Raw genomic sequence first — 20300 nt, forward strand, 5'->3', positions numbered from 1 at the left:
TGTAATAATCACTTGACCAGAAGTTATTTAACCGCGTGATGATACAAAATAAATTCTCATTATTTCATGTTTTTTTATGGTGTATGCAACATTAAAATAATTCCATTTAGGTTTGTCGTATGGAAAATTTTGTCTTTCATAAATTAAGAAAAAATACTAACTGACGAACATAAATCTCTCGGAAATATTTTTAAGAACTATTAATGCATTTTTATATTCCCGTAACTTACGTAACTTGTTTCAAATTTGTTTCCAAAACAATAGTATCAATTGTTTACGTATCCACGTTGTTCTGTCAACATTTTTCGTAAACAAATTCATGTGGTTGTTAGCGTATATAAAAATATATCATGTGTTGCTTTGCAAGTGACAGTTGGGAAATAAGTACAACTAGTTTTACTTTAGAGAAATCTCAAATTTGAGACAATTTACGTGACTCAGACTTGTATATTAAATCTTATAGTTTTGATTGACTTTCACCTGAGCACATGTTGCTTATTTACATTTTATCGTTACGATAACTTCTTGCCATCTTCGGTATTCGACCCCAAAACCCGTGAAGCGAGGGCACTTTAGCTTTTGTAGTAATAAATCAAATATCAAAGCAAATTAAGATGGTGATAAGAAAATCAGCAAGAATAACGTACGAAATTATGATTTTATGTCTAGTTTAATGAACGTTTACCATTTTTCCATATCCGACCACAAAAGGGTAAAAAAGCGGTCTTTTTTTTACTATAAAAGTCGTATCTCCGAAGCTAATCAAGAAGGCTGTAAGATGTGCGGTATGATTTATAAACAAACAAAATAGACCAACTCTTTTTTACAATTCGGTGAAGTTCTACTTTTAAAGAGGTGAAATACTGCAAATGAATTTTTAACATTATAAAAATCATACATTCTCATCAAATCAAAGTTAATTTAAGATAGGTATTGGAAATGATAAATAGACATACCTTCAGCTACCTTCTCTTATTCAACGTTCTCAGAAATACCACCTTTTATTTTTAACAGGGATTAATATTTTTTTATAAATAAAAATATATAAAATCCATTATATCAGTAATGGCAGGATAAATTTAAACCTAATATAAATATAATTTATTATAACTATTTTTAAATTCAATCCGCGATTAAATAAAACAACGGGGTGAGTTTGATTTTTGTTTGGTTAACGGATATAGACATATTTAACTAGTTCTGAATTTTAAAATTGGCATGTGTGTGGTAAAAGTAGAGAGGGGTAAAAAAAATTAGGATTTTAATTAAATAATACTAAGCAAACTAAGAATCAACTAATACGTTTAATAATAAATTTGATGATGTATTATTTATTTCAAATAAAGATGCGACTGTCTCAAATAAATTTACTTAAATAATAGGAGGTATTTGTAATAAGGATAAATTATTTAATTATTGTAAGCATAGCTTTAACCAAATTAATTTAAAGTGTTAGTATAAACTATGGAACAAGTATAGTTAAAATAAAATAGGTGCATTTTTAACAATTTTTTTTTTAAATTGTTTACCTCATGAAATGAACAGTATGTAAGTGTGAATTCATCAAGGTAAAATATATACTCGAACATTCTAAAACCGATGTGTTAAAATCACATACTTGATCTATACTAAAAATTTAAAAGACCTACGTATACCCACTTTAAAAATATCATTTTAAAAACAGTTTTGTTATGAAATAAATCTTTTATTCATTCGATAGATCTATTTAGTCTGTTTATTTATTAAAAATGTTCGGAATTTATCACATACATTTCTTTAAATAGTAATATTTTAGAACTACTCTACTCAGGCGAATCCGTGGATTTTTAGATAGTAATTGAATAAAAGGTGATGTTGGAGAACGTATTTGGCTACAAAATGGTTATTAAGTCCCAAGATTCGGAAACATTACTAAAATTTAATAAACAATCGAAAATTAAATAAGGTACAAAAGTGTTTTAAGAAACATGAGATTTTTCGATAGTAGTGAAAAATAACAAGGTCGTTTCGAGGCAGTTACATAAACAAGGCAATAGTCTGCTTTCTGGTTGCAGAAAAAAATTATTTACATCGCGAAAGGATCGGTTAAATACTAATTATTTTTCTTATTTTTCTGAGGTTTTAGGAAAAAAACACAGAGATGCAGCGTTGAACTGCCAAAAGTTCCATTGACCTAAGGGTTTTTAAAATATACATTCAGTAAGCTAAAATTTGGCAGAGCCTAAACAATATTTCCAAAGCGAAACTGACAATATTCTAAAAGTTGTCGAAGGTTTAACTATTATTTTATTTTGTAATACACCAAGAATCACTTGAGTCGTGTAAAGCAATACTAGGCTAGTGTTAAGTTTTGTAGTTTTACTGTAAAAATAAATTTTTATATACAACCATATTATCTGAATTTTAAAAATTCTATTATTTGAAATGGCTGTCAGTTTTGTCGCACATAAATGTACTTTAAATATTTAGTGATGAGCCATGCAATATCATGTTATTACATTAAAGTAAATTATAAACTTTACTGTGGAACCTCTGAATTATAAAAAAAAAACGATGGAGTTTAAAACTACCAGTACCATGCGAAAAAGAAAGAAAAAATCTTGTAAGAGCCAAGAATAAGGTGAAACTTTCTTGCGTTTTCTCGGCTAAAGAAAGTGTTAGCAAAATGTGATAAGGAAAGAGGTTTTTTGTTTAAAATGTGAAGTTGCTATTTGTTCAGGTTACAATTTATGGACGAAGTTTTTATCTAAATCACGGTGTGTGTTTCTTTCATGCTATCCTGCTCCCAGATACATTTGCATGCATTCAGAGGCGAGTGTCATGGTGATATAAATGAAGTTTCCTCGTCTGTGTCAGAAACATTTCTCAGAAAAGGAATGGATTTCGGGTAACCGGAAAGCCTTGTCTTGTTTTATAAATTCTTTGGATCATGGAGGTAAGCTACTGTTATTCGTGTGAATCTTAAAGGTTTTGGTAATTGGAGTCAAAGTAACAACGAGCCATCACTCCCGTAACACTTTTGGATAACAAAACCTTTGAAGTTATAATAATTTAAATAATTAATATCTGGCAGATTTTTTGTGATCATGTGTTTTTTTACTAATAATTATTTTTTGATGGCAAATTTACGGTTCACCGGAATGAATATCTAATCAGCATGATAGTATCACACACTCACACATAGAATTAAAAATCTCTTCACTGGTTGGAGTGTTATCAGTTGGTCACACACATATTTTTTGTTGGAACATACATATTTTCTATTGAATAAAAACTAAAATTGTAGCTAGTAGTTCATATTCCACTTACAGAAATTATTTTCATATGGAAATATTTTATGCTTCCCTGTTATAGTCACTAGTAATTATGGCAAAACCATAAGCTGATCTGCTCTCTTTACCTAATAAAAATAAGGTTAATGAAAATTGAGTTTTTTTTAATACAAAATACGTGCACCCTATTCGGAAATGCCTTGTGTTCTGCTAAGCCCATGCGCAAAACTTTCAGGCTACAGATCCCCCCTTCCCAAACCCACCAAATACTGCAAATTTGCGCACCTGCATCCATTCCATAGATAGAAACCTCCATGCTTTGGATTTTTTTTTATTGCGCGATGATTCAACATAATTCTACCAATTGAGCTTCTTAATTTCAGTTAAAACTATTATGGTTCATTACTATAGGTGGCGAAATTGGAAAGATGATCCTAAAGGACAAACTAATTGTACTTAAAAACAATTATACTGAAGTAATGAATCAACGTAATCTTTATTTGGAAACGACTTCGCTGTTAATTTCATCCGAATGTATTTTGCGGCCAAAAAATTATGACATCTCCTATAATCACAAATTTTTTAAAATATTAGTTTCAGCATTCCACAAATAAATTACATCTGAAATAATTTTAAATTATTTCACACGTGTAACGCACAGTTTAAAACTGTTTTCGGCATACAATATCGATTTTATTTCATACGTTTTTTATTCTAATAATCGTCAAACTTTTATAAGAAACGTTTAAAAAATATGTAAATAACAGCCAAAAGAGTCCAAAATTCGGGATTTTTGTTTTATTGGAGATTAGGTCTTAGATGCTCGTTCTCAGGTAAATCATAACATTCCATGTCACATTTTTTTAATGTTTCTAAAGCTTTTAGCTAGAGTAATTAGGATCATAAGAACAAACCTTCAGTTGATCCATTAAAAAAATCCAGTTATAATGTTATACAACTAATGTTTTTTTTTAATTTACCCATTCCGGAAGGAATTAATAATAAGTTTCTTCTTGTAGGCCACAAGCATATGTATGGAGATTCATGAAAAAAAACCAGTATAATTGAAAGAGCATTTTTAACTCATCCTGTAAATTCACCCATTTATTAACAGTGCTTGTTTGGTTTTGAGATGCAGAAATGTATAATTGAATTAGGTGATAAAGTGGAAACATTTTATCCATGGAAAGATTTTATGTATCACAAAAAAAAATTGTGTTAAATAATTAAAATATCTATCTACCCGGTTAGTAGACTTAAGTCATTTGGCGTTTTTAAGCCTGATGCGATAGGTATCTGTAAAGCGTTTCTTTGTAAAGCATTTAACAACAATGATCTAAATTGAAATTATTTATTTGGAAACCAGTTTTGCTTGAATAGCCAATGTGTTCTCGATAGATTTTTTTTTCAATGGAAACTACACTGAAAAATCTGTAAAGCACCGTAGGTCCTTACATGTTTATCTTCTAGAGGAAGTATGTGGCATGGTATAGTAATATTGGACATGTGTTTTGGAGAACTTGGGCTATGAAATACCGTTTCAACCAACAATACTTCAGTTTTCCGACTTTTCCCGAAACACCTTGGGGAATGCTGGAAGTTTCTCTTGAGTTAAAATGTTTCTAGTTAACCCGATAAATAATGCACTGGTAAAAAAAAACAATAGCGAGCAAGTTTTTCAGTACTTTCCAGAGATGTGTAACATCTAACCCTGGTAATGAGAAAATTCACGTGTTCTCATATTGCAGCCTACACTTACTATACTGAACTCAGACACGAAATTTAACGTTTATTTCTTTGGAAATTGAAGGAAGTGTGAGCACAGGTACACACGTTATAAATTATACTTATATGGCAGTACTAAGTATATGTCTGGAATTTTGTTTTGCTGAAACGACTGAAATAATAATGTAAATACCTCTTACAAACAAACCTTAAACATATTGAGCTGATTCAACATTTAACATTTGATAATACAAATTTCATCATGAAATTATTTAATTTTTAATTGCGTCGAATATATGTAGGCTAACAATTTGTTGTGTATCTGCTATATGACGAAAGCTGCGCTATCTGTACATTGAAATGTAAAACTAAGGGTTGTCAAAATTTTAATGCCAGGATTCTAACGTATTTGCTAAGTTTTCATCGTTATTATGAATATAAATCATCACACAAAGTATTAAAGGGTTGTTGTCCGAGTATAAAGTTATATATTTTTTTAATACGTATGCGATGTTCACGAAAGCAATACATACGGATTAACCACGCTGGTACGCCATATTTTTCAAGCTTTCTGAGACTTCCACAGACGAAAGCGCCGTGTTTACACATTTACATTCCAAACGACTTACGTTTCATTCACGAAATCACTCCTACAAAATGCCTCACACCGAGAGCTAAGGTGTTACACATAAAAAGTAAGCTCAGGCGGGACGCCAGATGTGGCTCAGTTACAGTGGTGCGGCTCGCTGGTCCCATGCATAATCAACGGAGGCGTCACTCTCGGATGTACAGACACTCAAACCGCTCTTTCCCCCTTCCCCCTACAATCCCTTCCCTATCAAAGTGACCGTGTCGACAACCACGTGGCAATTACTAGCGATGGGCTTTGCCTGTACGCGGGCGCGCGCACACACACACACTTCACACTCCACACAGCACCGCGGGTGATGCCATCACCACCGCGGCGGGCGTTCGAAACTCGGCAGTTCGCCCGTTTCAAACGAACCTCGGCCAGCAAAGCTGATTACGAAAAAACGCTTTTTTTTTTGTAACATTTGAGCTCTCTGTATACGTCATTTTGTGGGAGTAATTTCCTGAATGAGAAGGAAATGTGTAATAGGAAGTGCAACGGTGTTGCTACCGATGGCTAAGGACTGAAAAAAAAAATCGCGATTTCGCGATTACCTTCAGGATGAACTACACAATCGTCTACAAACTCGGAAAAATGCCACCTGCTCATCGGCTACTCATTTGTGATACCTGCCTCCAAGAATGGTAGGGATTCAATACTTATTTTTTTGATTGTTTTTCCTTTGGCTCAGAGTCATCTAGCTTAACTGTGGCCCAATCAATGAAGCAGTATGAAATTAAACATGTTTTGATTTTTCTAGTCTCTTATCTATGGCTTTTTGGCGCGAACCAAAGTTCACAAAAGCCAAAGGGAAAACTTTATACTACTAACTGTTTAATGAATTTTTTTTTTTACAAGTTGGACAGTACTTTAATAACATTCCTTGTCAAAAATCATATATAAATCCAGGTTTTAGTATTTTTTAAAGGCCTTTTTTTGTATTAATTGGAGCTATTTAATTATATCGTTTATACTTTTGGTCTGCAGATGGATTGATCGGATAGTCAACGTAAATGCACCGGCAGCGAATTCTAGCGGCGGGTGCAGAAAATACATGTAATAAATTTAGTTGGAAACACAATTTTGCGTATATTTATTAAATTAGTGTTATTCTACTTTAAATTTCGTGTCCGAGTTTCCTATTATAGGTGTATTTTCAACACTAGATCACATGAATTATCTCGTTACCGAGGTTAGATGCTACTCATCTCTGACAAGTACCGAAAGATTCACTCAGAAGTTTTTTTTGTTTGCTTAACTCCAACAATTGATTTCATTGTGGTCGGGACAGGAAAAATTCGCGGTTTCAATTCGTGACAGGTTAAAATCGGAAAGAAAAAAAAATTGACAACATTGTGCTAGGTCTGCTATTGGCTCACAATTCATACAGAGTAATGTGGGCCAATGATCAAACCTTCTACAGATAAATGTCAAATCTGAGACTAACCTTACACTAACCTGTGAGACGTACGACACAATTTTTATTTAACTAAAAATAATTATGAAACAAAACAGCAATAAAACTTTTAAATACTTGATACTAGAAAATGTAAAAGTTCTAAAAATAAATACTTATGACATATCAAAGAAACACAACAGCCATGTTTTAATGACCAAATAATTAATTCAACACACTTGTAAACCATTCAGTGGTTGCTGCTGCCTCTTTGACGTCGCTGATTCATACCGTGGTTCACAAGTGTCGTGGATCGCAACGAAGCGCATTCCGTATTTTGGTGCGTAATCAACGTTTGCGTTACGTGTTTCGATAAAGCGTAGATAACCAGTGATTTCCCCCTCCCCTCTTAATTAAACACTCAATTGAGCATACAGTCACAACACTAGACTGCAGTACACGTCACTTGATTTTCATCTCCCTTTTTTTATTCATAATGTTTTTACGTCGTACAGTAAATTATGTTATTTTTTTATTATTAGTGCTGGCCAAATATTTAGCTTAGTGCCAATTACTGGCCAGCATTTACATTAAACATACATATATGCATTAAAACTAATATGTACAATACCTACACACAGTTAATGAGTAGCTACATAAAAAATAAATACATTCACCAAAAAATAAATGTAGGCTAACATGCGTACATAAAAGCCCACGCAGGTATTATTAAGTAATCATACATATAACATTGAAGAAACATTTATTCATGCGAACAGATCAAAATGATTTGTATGCTTGCAATACCATATACAGCCCCACAGTGGATCTTTAAAGAAGCAGTCAGAACAGTTCAGAGGCTTGAAGGCTTGGTATCACACGTCATGTTGGAGTTTCGTGTTTTATGTTCTTGTCATTTCTTTCAATTACGGTATATTGCTTGAAATTTATCGCAAAAGATCGCCTGCATTTTATGCTTAGACTCCAATTTTCTTGAAAGTTTCATGCTGATGTTATCTAAAAGTGGTTGATAAAAATGATTAATTGCGATACCTTTTACGGCTCGAAAATGATGCGTGGTAACCACTATCTTAATAAATTTACAGAAATATTCCATTAATAGCAGTAATGTCTAGGAAATGAGATAACCATCTTGGATTACAAGACCGAGTCCTAAAGCGATGGGACTTAAAACTGTTGAATCATTTGTAGTATTTCACTATATGCAATTAAGCATGGGCGTAGGTCCCCGTGGTACTGGTGGCGGGGGGGGAGGGTCGCTCCCCCTCAGTAAATAAGCAACCCCTCACTGAGTGGGCCCAGATGTGCTTGCAAAAACTTGATAAAATACATAAACGTCAAAACTTATGTGGATAATTTCTGTATATTTAAAGTTTCCTGGTTATTGCATGCATATAGGCTAAAATGTGGGCAGTTTACAACATATAAAAGCACCGTATCAAGAAATTACTTGTTTCGATTAAAACCCATACACAACACTCCCCCACCCCCACTCCCCGTAAATGTCCACGGACCAACCCTTGTAGATACTACATATTTGCGCCCCTGCTATTGAGTGTTATGATGTCTATAGACACTCCAAGATCTGATAACTGGAAAAGTTATATTAGTAGCTGAGTACATAAAGTACATTATATTCATGAAATCCTTTAGTAACCGTATTCTGTGTAAATATAATGCGTTTTCTGGGGCGGGCCTAACTGGACTCCAAACTGCTGGGTGATTGAACCGTTGCTCACAGAGGAGATGAATCCAGCCAAACCTTGAATATTGTCGTGAATTCTACTTATTCTGAGAATCTTTCCACGACAGATAACAGGACGTAAATTCTCGCCCATTCTCCCATAAAACAATTCTCTCAACTTTAAAGCGTAACAATAAATATTAAGATATTTGTTGTTACATACAGTCATTTTTCAGAATTTTAAATGTTTAATGACAAAAAAAATTTTGCACGTAAAACTAAAGGGACAAAGAAAATAAACAATAATAGTTGAAACTTTTTAACTTATAAAACACAATTTACATTGTTTATACATTTTTAACAGCTTTGCTTCCAACTTCAGACAATTGTTTGGTCGTATGTTGTGCAATCGTTTGAAACCCAAAGAAAAACTAATTTAAGTACAATAAATATGTGTTGATTTGTTTAAACCATTATTTTGTATTTGGATAGAATCAAATAATAAAAATTAATTAAAACTTAATGGCGTTGATTTAAATATTTTCTTATAACATGAAACTTCCCTGAACGCCCTTACACAAAACAAAACGACATATTAAAAAAATATTTATTTTCTTGTTCGTGGTCAATATACGACAAAGCATCTAACCAAAGTATAGATTAAAGCAATTCGTTGCTATGAAACTATACCATTTATAAAAGAGAGAGATCACTAAACTACGTTTACTATACTGCATATTATTAAATAAGTCTCAGATTGTACAATAATGTTTATGTAACATACTGCCTTATTTAAAAATCAATTAATGGTTTTAGTAAATTTTATATTTTACTAGCTGACCCAGCAAACGTTGTTTTGCCATATAAATTATTTCTAGGGAATTTCTAGCTGCAGTACCCGGCGTTGCCTGGGCTGAACACAGGGTGAAGTGTACCTTTTTCGAAATCAGATGTAGTTAGTAATTGTCTTCTTAATTTGAATGTCAAGTGTGCAAAATAATTTATATCACTTTCAAATCCCGACAGACGTTCTGCCAGTGTATAGTTATTTACCTGTATACATCTAAAAATTGGTGGTCTGTTTGTAGTCTAGACTCTATAAAGCACTATAGAAAAAAGCTTAAAAATAAGAGATTACTAATATTGAAAAGATTCCATTATCTAGCTAATGCTCGGCATGCATTTCAATGCCTCATTCAGTTTTGTTTTGTAATATTTTTGAAGTAGTTACACATATACAAATCATATATCCATCTCTCTAAACATATATTTATCTCTATCTACATCTTTTTATATCTATGTATCTCTCTATCGCTATTTATCTCTTTATATCTACATATTTACATATATACTTCACACTATCTCTATCTATTCTATATATAAATCTCTATATAGCTCTATACATCTATATATCTCTTTATCTAACCCATTTCATTCTCTATACCTCGCTCTATCTCAACTTATCTCTCTGTCTCTCTCTATCTCACTCTATATATATCACTCTATCTCTGACTCTCTTTTATATTTAAATAAATTGTGTCATGCGTGTGCACTTATACAACAAAAACAGACGAAGTGCCGCTATATAATATGAAATAAACACATTTTTTGAAACGATTTGTGCTCCAACTATTGCAAAATAGTTATACCGTCTCAGAAACCTTCACGGGCATGCGCATAACAACTCACCAAAATTTCATCGCAATCGGATGAATGGTATAGGAACGCATACGGCACAAACAAACGAAAATTAAACACATGACAAACGCATCAAACGATGGTGCGTTTAAAATTCAAGGCAAATAACTCTATCTATTGACGAAGTTAAGAACCAAACTGTTATTAGCACCTTTTTTTGCTAGCCGCTGCGAGCTCCACTAAGCGGGCTGGTTTCACCAAGGAGAAAAATATGAATATTCCAGACCTTACTATGTGTATGATCGTGTGGCAGACATAAAGAAATGACACTCACTCACTATTTGTATATCTATTACCTATGATTTGTTCTGTTATAAAATGAAATTATCACTTTTTCACTCTCTTAGGGATGGAATTTCATATTAATATGTGGTCTATGTGTTAATACAGGTAATGAGCTCGCTGTAGGAGGGGAAGGTTGATCAAGTGGTTATTGTTCAGCTATCGACCGGGGTTGAAAAATATAAAAATTCTATTAAAAATTAGGGGTTGGTGATAGAAAAGTGAAAATTTAGGGTTGTATGTATTTTTTAATGCCACATTATAAAAAAATAACATAAATATTTTGTCCAAAAATTTAAAAAAAAATGTTTGGGGTGGACAACCCTTATCACTTAGGGGTATGAAAAATAGATAGTAGCCGATTCTCAGACCTACTGAATATGCATACAAAATTTGATAAAAATCGGTCAAGCCGTTTCGGAGGAGTATGATAACTAACACTGTGACACGAGAATTTTATATATAAGATATCTAGTTGGAACCAGATGTTTGCGTTTTGACGACTTTGGGCAGTAATTTTATTACTAACTGACAATTTTTTGTTGTCTACCGCAATGGATGAGCAGAAATCTATCCTTTAAATTTTTGAGGGAAAAAAAATGCAACTTTAAAGCACTAGAGAAACGGTAGGTGGCGATTGGCTTTTGGAATTCCCAACTAATAAAGATATTAATAACACTTTTATGGTGGTTTCTTTCTAGGAAACGTCGTTACACAATATGATGAAACTGGCTAAGCATTTCTTTAAAAAATACACGTGTTAACTTTATTTTCTTTATTGTTACCTGGTCATCTGTTAAAAATATTTTGGTGGTTTGATCAAATAAGACTGCTGTTCGTAATTTACTACGGTGTGCGCATTGGTTTTCTTACCTAGAACTGAAGTTTAAGTTATAATTTTCTTATAAATTAAATAATAACACTTTGTTCAAAACATATCGTTTGGTATGTTTTTACTGTGACAAGAAATTGCATGCACTTACTTAAACACTGTTATGATTTCTGCCTCATGAGTGAAGTACATATTTAAATTTAGCCTAAGACATTCCACAGGAATCATACTACTACGTGTAGGCCTATACAAGAAGTAGGAAGAAAATTTTTCGAGCTGTCGTTAGGTTGGATGCCTGCCTCCTCTTCAGATTCTGCTCTACTTGCCATATCGATTTACTGCATTTTCATGTCAGTACCATTTTTATCTAGGGAAATTTCTACCGATTTTCTACAACACTAGCATTGCATTTTGCGTGTTTTATAAAAAAATTTATATCAAGATTTACGCTTAGTGTTATTCGCTACTTGTAAAAAGTAAATTAAAAAAATAATAACCCAAATTTTTGTTCGAAGAGTATCTCACTAGAAATCGTTTTGTTTTGTTTGCATTCAAACAGTTCTTTTTAGAATCACTTGTACATGAAAATTTGTAATTTGCACAGAAGAAAAAAATAGGTACGTTTCGGGTGCCTTACGACTCATTTTCTTGCCATTACTGATAACAAGGTTTTTTTTTTAAATGTGAATATAACCCGAAAACATTTTACATTTCTTTGGGTCTCAAATTCGTTGGGTCACCAAAAATTTACTAAACATTTTTTTCTCGAAATTAATATGTCAAGTATTTAATCACAATAATTATGAACAGTTGCATCGCAACTAGAGATATTAAATTAAATTTAATAAAATGTTTGTTGAGACATGTTTAGAGGACACACAAAAAAAAAGGAAATTCACGAGAGCTATCTGATGGTGAATTTACAGGAAAAGCCCTTAATTAACAGCAATGACAAGAAAATGAAATATCCGACTTGTGGGGTGGCGCGGGGCCTTAACGCGACGAAGAAGCGTGCAGATAGCGGCCGCGTGCAGGGGGCGCGTTAGAATCCCTGTTAGCCCCACCCCCTTTCCCCTCAAGGGGCTCCTTAATTGCTCTCCGCCCTGAAACCTCCTTCCCCTTCTTCCTCCGCTGGCAATATGACCGCGTGCCAGAGAGAGAGAAAGTATGAGGAATGTTTGTGCCAAGATGGCAAGCTAGAGCAATTATCTGGTCGGTGAATTTAGATGGCGATAAAACGGCTGCCTTCACTCGACAAAAAAAAATAAAATGGCGCAAAAAAATTTTTTTCGGGCCGGGTATAACGGGAAGAGTTTTATTTTTTTTTCGGGGGGTGGGGGGAGGTGGGGTATTGGCTCGACTATCTCCTGGAAGGAGAAGGGATGCGGAACGAAAGAGATGGCGAGAGAAATTGCGACGGAGCTCAAGAGAGAAGTTAAGGCTCAGTCTCAAGCCATGTTGATTATTTTTCCCTTTTCGCCTCTATTATTTAGGGGCTCTCGCTTATGATATTCCTCTCGAATCATCCCGTCAATCCATTATTAAAGATAACCTAACAGAGGTAAAAGGTCTCGCAAGATTTCTAATGTTTTATGACCACTTGCGTGGTCTTCTGCAGTTAGAAAATCCCGTTAAGACCAAATTTTCGAAACAACAAATGCAAGAAAGCTATCGAATTAATAAACAAGAAAATCTCTTCGTTATGAAGATTATGAAGGAAAAAAAAAAACAATTTAGGGTGATAGTTCAAGCCTTGAAGTGTAACACTTAGGTGACACCCAGGTGACATTTTCTCGGGGCCATACATTCCAAGAGACCAAATTTTCTGGAAAATTATTTGATGCTTGAAAGTAAGTAGATGATCGAATTTATCTAATAATCGCTAATCTCTAGTAATGGAAGAGACAAGATCACTTCTCAAACTGGATGCTTTCAGCTGACTGGATAGTGTGAAAAAGTAGATCATAGTTGATAAACTATATCCTGGACGTGGGATTAACAGATTATCTCCGTGTCAGTAATGACACGAAGACCTGGGGAATGTAAAGAGGAAGAATAAATTGCGACAAAAAACAATTTTTTTTTAAATACATTACATTTTTATTTTGATCGCTTACATTTATAACAGTCACGCTACATTAATGTTTTTTTTTTTTTTAATTTTGCTGAATATTCGTAGATATCACGACGCAAAATGGCTGCGTGCACATAAGCACGACCAACTGTAAACAGGTGGTGCTAGCAGTAGAAGTGTTCTGATTCTATCCATCCATTAGAAATGCGTTCTCTACATTGTAGCTGCATTTTCTAAGGGATGTAGAGATATGCGTGCTATGGACGCAACCCTAAATATTCGGCTACTGCTTGTGTTTTATATGTTGCCAACCTAAACTAACTTCACGGAGGGGAAAAAAAAATCTCTTTTTAAAGTGAAACCTGTTTGCAGCCGGTTGGGTAAGCCGAGTCAATGACGTCATCGGAGCAAACGCAAAAAAAAAAAAAAAAAAAAAAGAGATTTTAGTACTCGCCAGTACTCGTCAATGTGTAACATCTAACCTCGGTAACGAAAAATGTTGCAAATACACCTTTAATTCCAAACTCGTGCCTCGGACACGAAAATTAACCATAAATGCGTTAAAAAACTATGCCGAGCGTGATAGATATACTCAGAATATGTTTTTAAGTACATTATGGACGCGAACCACTGGTACTTTCCGCACCCACCGCTAGAATTCGCTGCCGGAATCGTAAAATTGGCTTGCCACTATCACGCGCAGAGAGCAACACATAGGCCTACGCTGTGTCGACTGTCGAACCATTCGATTAGAAGGTATACATTATAAACATTATGAAGCGGCTCCGATAATGGTGAAAAAGAATTTAAAAAATACTAAAACCTGGCTTTTTGGACCTGAATCTCGACGATAAATTTTATTAAAATCCTGCCCATCTTGTTGAAATTCATTGAACAGTTAACACAATAACGTTTCCCTTTGTCATTGTTAAATCTGATTCGTGCCATCCGCCATATATAGCAGCACCGTTACACTTCCTGTTACACATTTTCGTCACATTCACGAAATTATTCTCACAAAATGCCGTATACCGAGAGTTAAGATGTTACACATCAATAATGAACTGTTTGTATCGTGAAAATATCAATATGTTTTTTATGTCAAAAACAATACTTTAAAAAAATCTTAAGATCGTGTGAGTTTGCTATTCTTTTATTCCTGACGAGACACTCATTAAAGAGTCTAGTTCTAGATTTGATCCGTCAATTTTTATACGTTATTTGCTATCTTAGGACTGTGCATCGTGCCAAGGTAGGAAAACCGTACCATTTTTTTTTTCTTCACTATACTGTTGTGCACGAAATTATAACTGAAGTATTCTTCCAGGTTTCTTGACAGTTATTTTTCGATGTTGAATGTCTTCAGACATTTGGACAGTTGAATACGAAATGGAATATAATAAATAGTTTTAAGGCAATTTTTGAAGTTGTGTCGCTGTGGTTAAAATGATTCAAAAGAAAGAAGTGCTTTTTTTTCCCCTCTCCGGTACGTATCATTCATTGATTCTGATTGATCATGATAAAATGTGTTACGTGTTTTAAGGCGCCATGGGGTGTCGACAACGAAAAAAAAAAAAAAAAAAAAAAAACCTTCTGTATACTACGAAGCCCTACGTTCGCACTCTACCTCTGCACGCATTCACTCTCCGGCTGGGACGAACGAAATAGAAGAAAAAAGTGTCTGTCACCTCTTTATTTCCCTGACTGCAGGAGTGAGTTGTGGGTGAGGGGCGTGGTGGGCGGGGGGACACGGTCTCGTTATTCGCCACCGTCGCAGCTTTGAAGCGGATGAGACGCTGTCGCCTGTCGGGAGGAATCCGCAAGAACCATTTTTTTCCCTTCTTCTTCTTCCCTGTTTGGGCCTTTTTTTTTATTTGTCACTCCCCGTTCGTTTCGCGAGCCAGCCCCAGCCAGAACCTTATATTTCCATCTCCTCCTCCTTACGTATGTTCGCGCTTCCTTTCCTCGGGAACGCCAGAGAAGGGAGACAGAGATAGAGAGAGATAGGACAGGAATAAATGCTCCAAACCTATTCTTCTTCTCCTTCTTTTGTCCTACTGCCCACGCTGTCGTCGGTTCCACTACGTTTACCTCCGGAGGCTCCAAGGAGACTACCCCCCGCCTCCTCCACGTGTGCTACCCGGCCCATCACCAGACCCTGCGGCGGTGGGCGAAGGGAAGGAAAAAAAAAGACGTTCTCGTGCGAAGGCGGACCATCCTGTTCCTGAAGTTCCCTTTTGCGAAATGGCCGCATAAATCCGTGTTCGGTGTCCACAGGGGGGATTACTTTCTCCCGGCTAACCTTTTCTCTCTTTTCTCTCCAACCCTCTCTCTCTCTCTCTTTCACACACGTGTGCGGGCACCCGGTTTCTCGGGCTTCCGAGCTCCGTCATCACGTAATACAGCCGGTGAGTCGGGCGAAGAGGACACTCCTGTCGGATTACGCTGTCGATTTTTATTTTGTAAATGGAACTGAAATATCCCCTCTTCAATTATAGATGTTATGTACATTTGTTCGCAATAATACTGGGTTTGGATTCTTACCCGAGTAAGATATTTATGCTTTGTGTTGTCCCATTAACACAGATAGTTAAAAGTTACATGTAAACTGTTCCCTGATTAGATTTTCCGGTAATAATTGCGCACATTAATAAACATAATAAAATTAAATAAAGTATATCTGTTGAATATTCGTTATCATTGACATGTTTAAAAAAATTTTGCTTTTATGAAACGTCAATTAAAATATAAATATATGCTTAATTTCGTAAGAAATACACATTATTATCTTGAAAAATATATTTCGTATATGCTAAAATAACCACAGTCATGTGTTGTCTTTACTTTATTATTACACACTATTTCTTGGCGAATCGTTCCCAAAGTAAGAACATTTCTTTTTGTGTAACCTTATGATTGGTTCAGTACAGCCTGTGAATATAAATTACACAGTAGGGCTTTCTGTTGCTCCTAAATGTGTAAATGTTCTTCTGAAGTTTTTTTTTATTCGTCCAAATAGTTTAAACGATAGTCATGGCTAAAGGTAAAGCTCTGTGTAGTGTTACTGTAAAAAGTCTCCCGCAAAGTATATCCGTGGTTCAATTCCCGGAAATATTTTAAAACATGATATTTTTTTGCGTGGGAAACGTGGCGGAATTCGCGGCCCTGCATCTAGTCGCTGCTGTGCTTTAGGGGCCCGCCCAGTCAGGTGTGTATCTGTGTTAGTGCGACACTCGCTGGTGCACCTACTGCAACATCGCCTCTAAGCGCAAGGCTGTAGACTTGGCGCGCAATATTCTCGCCACGCCTAAGTGAGTGGTTGTCATAACACCATTTAGCGTAGAAATGGTGATGAAAGTGTAATGCAAGTTAGTTGGGTGCTCTCAATGATCTATACTGTTTGTTTCATACCTAGAAATTACTATGAAAGCATGTTTTCTGGCAATTTTTTAGCTTTCATAAAAAAAATACAGTTTTTAAAAAAATACAGAAACAGAAGAACCCGTTCACTCTCGAAGTGTCCTTTGAAACTTTATGTTAACAGACGCCGCTCGGATATCTTAAGGGCTCCGCCTACCCGGGCACACACACGGTGCGCAGAGCTTCAGGAAAAACAACGCGATTTCAAAACTACTCCAGATATCGTGGTAGGGTCTGTTTACGAAAAGCATTTAAGAGTTCACTGAGGGCCAAAAAGTATTTTTGATTTAGGATTAAGTTTTTAAACTGTATTTTTAGAATTCTTAAAATGGCTAAAACGCATGTTTTCGGAGTAATTTTTAGGCGTAAAACAACCAGTACAGATTCTTGAAAGGACTTGAGGGACTTGCATTACATCTTTACCTTCATTTCTCGGCCATATAATGTTACGGTCACCGCTCAAATTTCACAGTTTTCCTGTGACGACGAGAAGACTGCGGTCCAGTTCAGAGCCTTGCGCTTAGAGGCGATACTGCGCTAGAAGCACCGGCGAGCGTCGCGCTTATCATCCCGCCTCACTAACACACATACACCCCTGACGAGGCGGGCCCCTTAAGATGTTTTCAAATCGTGTGGGTTCTTCTGAAGTTCTGCACACCGTGTGTGTGGCCGGATAGGCAGGAGCCTTAACCTTCCCACTCCTCCGTTCATCACGAACCACCAGGACGTCGGCGAGACGGCGAGCGCCCGGCTCTGGAACCGCAACTGCTGCGATGGACGCGACGCGACCAATCACTTTCGCCGGCTCTGTGACGTCAGCGGGACAAAACTGGCGCGCTGCGATGGCAAACTTCTATTTTCCCATGACGTCACAAACAGGATGGTAGTATAAAAAAATTATTATAAAAATAAAATTCCTTGATAATCAGATCAAAAGCCGGGGTATAGTATTTTTTTGTGTGAGTTTTGTATTTTTAATATACATCATATATATTAAGAAAGACTGTATTAATTTATGTTTCAAATCTAAAAGCATAAAAAATAGAAAAATATATATGTACTGTATAATTAGTTGTTTATTCTAAATATTAAAAGAAAATCAATTTCCGTAAGCTTCCAGTGAAAAAATAGCTTCTTGAATATTAAATAAATTTCATCATCATTCTATACAGGAAACAATTGATAAATTATTTATTTTAAACTCATGTTTTTAAAAAAATAATAAATAGAGCTACAATTTTTTGAAGCAAAAAATAAAAAAAAAAATCTGTGTGAAATTTTGTTGTGAAATAGAGTAACAGGTAAATTTATATTCTGTTTACGCCAGGGATGATGATTACGGAAGCGCTTTCGCGTCAGTAAACCTTCAACTGCAGATATTTATTTTTCTCGTGGAAAGGGCCCCGGGGCGAGGGGGGGGGGGAAGAGAGAGAGTTTGGTTGAAGTGGAAAGGGGGTTGGGGTGAACCTGGAAGCTTGGATAAGACGAAAGTAAATTCGTTTTTCCTGTGATGTAAAGATAAGGAGCTGGGAGGGGGGGCGGGGGGCAGGGAGCTTAGTCCTCGGCGACAGCGGAACACCGAAGCGCATACGTGATGTGCTTGAGATGAGGATTGGGGGAGGCCAAAGGAGAAGTTTACCCCTGAAAAGCCACGGCTACGCGCACACGTGGGCAGAATATTCTCAGGCAACACCCAAAAAACGGTCGTGTTTGTTGGAGGGACGATGGGGGGGGGGGGGGGGAAAGTGGCGGGCCAAAAACATTTTTTGCTAATCTCAAAACAAAATTAGTTATGGGCAAGCTGTAGTAAGTAGCGTTCACGTGTATCTAGCAAATAAATGGTGTTCTAGTTCGATTCAAATTGGGCCAGCAAGATATTAGATTGACAGGATACGATTGGATACGAATGATAGTATACATACAATTGGCAGGTTACGACTCGATACGATTGGTAGTAGCTTATACAAATGAAGAATCAATGGTATTTAGTGCACTGGCACTCGTTTGCTATAATATAAATTTTCTGTAATTATTTTGAGAATTAATTTTATTTAGATTCATATAATTTTAATATATGTTTTTAAGTCTCTTTTTATATATCGCGGTTAGTATTATTCCCCTTATATACATCTTATCAAAATTTTAAATAATTGTTTAATAGATCACGATGTTTGTTGATATACGTAACTACAAGTAGAATTGTATAGTGAAACATGTTACAAGAATGATAAACTCCTCTTAGCAGTTCGGTTAAGATTGGATTTGTGGCCATAGCCGGAACTGGTTTAAATATGAGTCAGTTATAAGCAAGCACCTATCTGCTGCTTATAAAATTTTGTTGTTAAAAAATAAGTAAATTTTTTACAAACACGGCGTATTCACAGTAATTCCGATAGTTTTGAATCATCTTTCATTCTTTAATTTCATTCATTCAACAAGGTGTTAAAATATCGAACTACATACTAAGTTGGAACAAAACCTGTCAGAAGTTGAATTTTCTACAGTTTTTGGCAGTAATTGCTGTTGGAAGTTAATTAAGGAATTTTCAGATATCAATTCAAGTCTCCCTAGTCTCCTTTTCCTTGAAGTAATCTGAACTCCATCTTTATTGTTGGACCGAATACAAAATAAGTTAAAAGTTTAAGAGAAAAACTCTCTAAATGTAAGAAACTAGACGAAAATGTCATGTTAGTGCGCCATCAAGTACCTACTTATTCATTTACAAATAATAACTTAGCATTTATATTTTTGAAGGAATTGATATAACATAGATAAATCCGATTGAGAGAATATTTGAGGTCACTTTTTTGACTCATTCACTGACAAAGCACCCATGTTGGCTAAGAAACTAAACGAACATAATAAATTTTAGCAATATTTTTTACAGACCCAGAACACAGCTAACATACCACGACGTTAATTTCAATCCAACTACATTCTTTAATAAAAAAACTTTCTTCATAAATATTTAATTTATACTAATATTATAAAGCTGAAGAGTTTGTTTGTTTGTTTGTTTGAACGCGCTAATCTCAGGAACCACTGGTCCGATTTGAAAAATTATTTCAATGTTGGATAGTACATTTATCGAGGAAGGCTATAGGCTATATTATATTATCAATTACATAAGGGATCCTTACTAAAAGTACAATTTAGAATCAAATGCGTTGGAGGGGGTTAGATACAACATGCAGTACACGTACGAAGTGTGTGTTGAGAATGCCGCAGGCGCTAGAAGTTTATTTCCTATTGCCTATTAACATTG

The 20300-nt window shown here is 35.2% G+C and overlaps 1 protein-coding gene across 1 annotated transcript in view; it reads left to right on the forward strand.

The window, feature by feature from the left end:
• The window catches only part of LOC134533409 (uncharacterized), an 85694-nt gene that overhangs the window by 12323 nt on the left and 53071 nt on the right, over nucleotides 1-20300 (forward strand). The gene's annotated exons all lie outside the window — the stretch shown is intronic.

Source organism: Bacillus rossius, chromosome 6 (genome assembly GCF_032445375.1).
Source record: "Bacillus rossius redtenbacheri isolate Brsri chromosome 6, Brsri_v3, whole genome shotgun sequence".
Taxonomy (NCBI): domain Eukaryota; kingdom Metazoa; phylum Arthropoda; class Insecta; order Phasmatodea; family Bacillidae; genus Bacillus; species Bacillus rossius.